The sequence below is a fragment of the Mirounga leonina genome, unplaced genomic scaffold, assembly GCF_011800145.1.
Source record: "Mirounga leonina isolate KUSES-001 unplaced genomic scaffold, KU_Mleo_1.0 Mir_128, whole genome shotgun sequence".
In the NCBI taxonomy this organism is placed as follows: domain Eukaryota; kingdom Metazoa; phylum Chordata; class Mammalia; order Carnivora; family Phocidae; genus Mirounga; species Mirounga leonina.
The window spans coordinates 6,758,998-6,765,260 of record NW_023270320.1 but is presented as its reverse complement, the minus strand read 5'-3'; the positions used below and the strand labels follow the sequence as shown (position 1 = coordinate 6,765,260).

At 46.5% G+C, this 6,263-nt stretch overlaps 1 protein-coding gene across 2 annotated transcripts in view; it reads left to right on the top strand.

Moving 5' to 3' along the window:
• Window positions 1-5,665: 5,665 nt before the first annotated feature.
• The window catches only part of ERLIN2 (ER lipid raft associated 2), a 17,697-nt gene continuing 17,099 nt past the window's right edge, over window positions 5,666-6,263 (top strand). Inside the window, exon 1 of one of the 2 annotated variants that reach the window (XM_035004052.1) lies at window positions 5,666-5,748. The gene's annotated coding sequence lies outside the window, so the exon portion shown is untranslated. The other variant, XM_035004051.1, reaches the window with a different exon arrangement.

Sequence of the window (6,263 nt, the reverse complement as noted above, 5' to 3'; positions counted from 1 at the left end):
AGGTTTTTAAGCAGAAAGGGTACACAAAGATCACATGGAACACAGTGCAGAAGATGCGCTAATTTAAGGGTAAGCTACAAGGTGGAGTAAGGAAATCATTAACAGCAGATTCTTACAATAATCCAAGTGAGAAACAATAAAGCCGTGAACTAGAACAATGTCTAGAGAGGAGGGGTGCAGTGTCGAGGAACAATGAGAACTTCATGACTAAAGGAATGGGGCAGATTAAGATAGAGGCTGAGTGGCTGGCTTGCAGGGTTGAGTGCATGGTGACGCCTTCCGTGGGAGCAGTACGTCTGAGGGGACCTAGCAGTTCAGTTTGCGACCTGATTGGTTTGTCTGCATCCCACATCCAAAGAGATGGTGGAGTGAGGAGATGAGGGAAAGCTCTCAGTGCCTGAGGACAGAGGAGGGATGAAATGAGGAATCCAGGTGGAAAAAGGCTGGCCGAGAATAGAACATGGATTCCCTTACCCTCTGAGATTCACATACCAAGTATCTAAGGTACCTCTTTGTCCACTGCAAAAAGGAGTCTATCAATGAAACAAAGAGATGTATAGATAAATATACACAGACAAAATGCATACAATCTTTTCTTTTAACTCCTAATATTATTATGGACTCAGAGATGTCAAAAGAATGGTCATCCCAGGCAAAAGAGGCCAAGCCACACTTCAAACCACCAGGCCTCTTGGACATTTCCCAGAGCAGCAAGCTGCTTTCTCTCATTCCCCAAATGCACTGTGGACCTTGACCAAGTCCCTGCCCTGGAGACTTCCTCCCCTTTGCCTTCTGTTCTTCCATAAATGGATTGTATTAAAATCACAGGCAATGATGTGTATGTCCACCAACAGATGAATGGGCAAACAAATTGTTGTATAGCTGGACCATGGAGTAAAACATAACAGTAAAAAGGAATGAACTGTTGATATACTCAACAACATGGACGAATCTCTCAATAATTATTCTGGGTAAAAATATATATTTTTTTTTAAAAGAAGCCAGACACACACACTCTCCCAAAAAGAATCCACACTGTGTGAATTCCATTTGTATAAAATTGTACAAAATGCAAACTAATCTATAGTGACAAGATCAGTTGTTGCTTGAAAATCGGGGTTGCAGGATCATGGAGAGGGGTAGGAGGGAGAGACTGGAAAGGGGCATGAGGAAATGTGGGGGCATGAGGCATGTGTTTATTATCTGGATTGTGGTAATGGTTTCACAGGTGTATACATATGTCAAAACTTATCAAGTTGTACACTCTATATGTACTTTATTGTAGGGCAATTATACCTCAATAAAGCTGTAAAAACATATCATCACAAAATGATCTTTAGGTGACTTCCAACCGACTTCCAACCCCATTTTTTTTCATGATTCCTCTTTGATCCCTTTACCAAACTCCTTTGAAGAAACATTATTAGCCCCGAGCAAATATCCTTTTGTTCTTAAAAGGCACCAGTCCTGGTTTTTCCAACTGAAAATAAGAGAGGAGTGTTGTAAGTAACCCCCTTCATCATTATTAAGGATATAGTTCTTCTCTTCTCCCAGGCTCACCAAAATCTTACTGGGATCAAATGTCCTTAAAAAAGACCTCTATTCCCTGTTTTAGGGCATAAAGAAGAAAAATCAAAAACTTTTTCCAGAAACTTCCAATCTTGTGATATAAATGAAGTGAAGACCAAGATTTTAAGAGTTGCCTGGTTCCTTTGGGGCTCACCTGGTTATTAATGATTCTGCTCTAACAGTGCAAAAAAGGGGGTCTCTTCTCCCTTCGGACTGGCTCTCTCACCAACAACAAGCTTGGTAAGAGGACTAAACAAACAGCAATCCAGAGATAGCAAGAGGTGGGTGGCTGGGGTGGGAGTACTTTTTTATCCTGCTGCAATCCACAACTGCAAAATGAACTGGCCCGATATAAAGGTTTTACAATTTGGGGGCGCCTGGGTGGCTCAGTCGTTAAGCGTCTGCCTTTGGCTCAAGTCATGATCCCAGGGCCCTGGTATGATCCCAGGGCCCCGCATCAGGCTCCCCGCTCCACTGTGTTCCCTCTCTGTTCCATTGTGTTCCCTCTCTCTCTGTGTCTCTCTCTGTCAAATAAATAAAATCTTTAAAAAAAAAAAAAAAGATTTAAAGGTTTTGCAATTTCTGACCACTGGTCTACATTCCTGAAAGATTACATGTGAGATAAATGTGGTCACTCCACGCGTGTGTGCATTTTAAGTTGAATCATTATTTTCTCATTCATTTACTATAATGAAGAAACAGATCTTCTTGGGATCACTTGAATTCTGCTTTGCAATTTACAAGCTCTGTGGTCTTGGGCAATCCCTCGACTTCTCTTCAACTTCCTCCTCTAGAATGGAGCTGACCACAAAGGGCTTACCTCAAGAGTATATAAAATGAGAATGGCATAGGGCCTGGTACATGGAAAGCACTCGATAATGCTTTATGAAATTTGTACTGTAAGTAAATATCTGTTGAAGCAGAATTTCAGAGTCCCTTATCTCTCCTTCTGATAAGCCTTCATTTGGTTATGACTCAATACCACATAACTTTAAGCTTATCCTTCTCTCACCTTCTGTCACATTAATAATCCAAATCCACAAACAGACAAGAACACATTACGGGAATTTGCTATTTAAAACAGCAACAGCTAACGTGGGCGCCTGGGTGGCTCAGTCGTTAAAACAGCAACAGCTAACGTTATTGAACACTTAAAATGTATCCAACATTGTGTGCTTTTTTTCTTGAAGTATACGTGACATACAATGTTATATTAGCTTCAGGTGCACAACACAGTGATTTGACAATTCCATACATTACTCAGTGCTCACCATGGTAAGTGTATCCACCATCTGTCACCATACAACATTATTACAATATTATGGACCATATTCCCTGTGCTGTACTTTTCATCTCCGTGACTTAATTATTTTATAACAGGAAGTTCGTAGCTCTTAATCCCCTTCGTCTATTTCGCCCTGTACCCCCACCCATCTCCCTTCTGGAAAGTACCAGTTTGTTCTCTGTATTTAAGAGTCTGGTTTTTTGTTTGTTTGTTCATTTGTTTTGTTTTTTAGATTCCAAATATAAGTGAAATCCTATGACATTTGTCTTTCTCTGTCTTACTTCACTTACCATAATACGCACCAGGTCCATCTGTGTTGTCACAAGTGGCGAAACTTCGTTTTTTTGTTGTTGTTGTTGTCAGAGAGAGAGAGAGCACAAGCACACAAGCAGGGGGAGTGGGAGAGGGAGAAGCAGGCTCCCTGCTGAGTAAGGAGCCCAATGCGGGACTCGATCCCAGGACCATGGGATCATGACCTGAGCCAAAGGCAGATGCTTAACGACTGAGCCACCCAGGTGCCCTGAAACTTCGTTCTTTTTTAATGGCTGAGTAATGTTCCATTGTGTATATCTTCTTTATCCATTCATCCAGGGATGGACACTTGGGCTGCTTCCATATCATGACTATTGCAAATAATGCTGCAATAAGCAGAGAGGTACCTGTATCTTTTCAAATTAGTGTTTTCATCTTCTTCAGGTAAATACCCAGTAGTGGAATTACTGGATCATATGCTATTTTTAAAACTTTTAATTTGAGAAACCTGCATACTGCTTTTCACAGTGGTCATACCAATTTACATTCCTACCAACCGTGCACGAGGGTTCTCTTCTCACCAGCCCGTTATTTCTTTTCTTTTTGATTCTAGCCATTCTGACTGGTGTGAGGTGTTATCTCATTGTGTGTGTGTGCTTTCCTTGATCTGCCATTTATTGCTTACAACAGCCCTAGAAGGTTCGAACTATTATTACCCCCATTTCACAGGTGAAGAAACTGAGGTACAGACAGATTAAATCATTTTGCAAGGTCACACAGTTAATAAGAGGCATGGGGTGGGGTGAAGGAGCAGGGTTTAAACCCAGGCAGTCTGACTGTGGAGTATCTGCACTTAACCACTACTCTTTACTGCACATTTTTTAAAAAATGGATTTTTAAAACACTTTTGTCAAAGAAATCGTCACAGGCTTACCTGCTTGATAATGCTGGATATTGTTCGAAAAATCACAGGGGCCTTAAGACAGGGAGTTTCAGAAATGCTAGATCATCGAGCATGATGGGAAGTTCCTCCCCAGCCTCTCGGCAAGGCCACAGTTAACCCAGGACTGGCAGAAAGCTTCCTGAGAACAGAATCGCACAACTTCTACTCATAGTTCATTCCAAAGTTTAACAGTCAGGAAATTCTTAAATTACAACTAACTCAGATCCTTTATGTTGTGGACTAAGCCCCATTCCTTGGGCTGATAAACCCCAATATTTCCATTTCTCTGACTCATTCGCTCAACTATTAAAGTTATTAAGCGTGTCCAGCTGAATTATATACTGAACATGGGAGACAAAAAGCTCCTAGGTTCCGTCAGGAGATTGGCCAGGTGAGAGGAGCCGGGATTTGTAGAGACAGGGTGAGGAGACAAGAGCCCTCATTGAGAGTTATGGGCACAGAGAGAGCCCAGGCAGCACCACACAGCCCACTTGTGGGCTTAACCATACAATGCTGAAACATCCCAACGCAGACTCATCCAGAGCAAACCCAGGGTGAATTCCAAGCAGAGATGCCTGGATAACCTGCGCTTTCCTTTCCCTGTGTCCTAAATCTGTCTACAACCACCATCTTGCCAATTTCTCTGCGTAAAAGCTTTTCATTTACTGAGCGCTGCAATTAAGTGGACTCTTTCTCTTCTGCAAACAAAATAACTTAAGTGGCTGAATTAGGAATGTCCCAATGTAATGCTGCTGAACAGCCAAGGCTGCGGACAACGTGGCGCCCTCAGACTGGGACACACGAGAGATCTAGATCCTGCTCCTGGTGCCACTACGCCTTCAGCCTGCATTTACTGAGTACCTACGCACCGGGAAATGCCGACGCAGTCCCGGCCCTCAGGGAACCTACCGTCCAGCCTGGGAGACGGTGGCACTGGCACGCACCAGCCCTGTGGACTGCGGGCCGGTGGTACAAAGGCAGTTAAGCTCCCGATGTTAAGGAAGCGCCAAGGAGGCTTTCATCCACTGTTACCCTAGCACCTCCCTGAGCTCAAGATTCTGTGCACTAACACTGGGATAATAATTCCCTCTTAAACTGTTGGATGGTGCTGTGGGGGCCTCAAAGGCCAAGGCTCCTAGAAAAGCATAAAGGGCAATTCAAAATAGGGACTGTTTGTTGATGAACGACGTAGTGGGGCCAACCCACGCATTAAAAGATGAGCTTGGTTCAGCGGCGCCATAGGCAAGCGTGAGCAAAGGGCTAGAACGGTGGCAACTCGCTGGTACCTGCTCCGGAAAACAACACACTCGACCTAATGGGGGTGGTCCGGAGCAAATTCCAAAGTTAGAACCTCGGAAAGCGACCCTCAGTCACTCAGCACCCGCGGCCACGAGCGTCCCCCTCCCCCCCGCCCCGCCTCACTCTCCAGGCACTCCGCGCCGTCCCCACTCTGGAAACCCTAAGCCGAGGTCCTGACGGGCCGGACCGAGCCCCGGGCGCCCCCTGGCGGCCAGGCGCGGACTCTGGCCGCTCCGAGAGCGGGGGCGGGGCTAACGAACTAAGGGGGGGTTCTTCTCGCGTGAACTAATGGCGTCATCAAAGCGACAGGCCCGGAAGGAAGTAGCGTGTGGGGGGCGTGGCGGTTTCTACGGTTGCACGGGGGTTCAGACGAGTACGGAGCGCCTGGAGGGACAGCCTGGTACGCGGCCCCCGCCCCTTACTGTGCGCACTGGGCCTAGTTGCGGCTGCCGGCCGAAGCTCTTCGGCGGTTCTCCCGGGCCCCAGCCCCAGCAACCTCTCTCCTTCCGGAGCGAGAAAGCAACCCTTTTCTGTTCCGTCCCTTCCCCGCGAGCCCCAGGGCGCTTGGGACGCGCGACCCTCTCTCGGAAGAGGGCAGGGAAGGGGCGCGAGTTGGGGGCGGGGAGGGGAGCATTTGCAGAAAGGACGCAGCTGCTGATCGGTAGCTGGAGTCCGCTACGGTAAAATAAGCGCCTCGCAGACGTCTGAGCCCGAGTTATGTTAGCCCCGGGAGGCAGAATCCACGCCCTGCGCGGGTGGGCCCAGGCACTCCTGGCTGTGAACTTTGCTGTCAGTTACCGTCGTTTTTCCAGATCCTTCAGTGTTCAGGAAATGAGTCTCCAGAGGCCAGCCCTTTCTCGTCCTGGTGCTTCCCACCCTGGGGAACCCTCTTTCTCCTCTAACCATGGGCGTGGG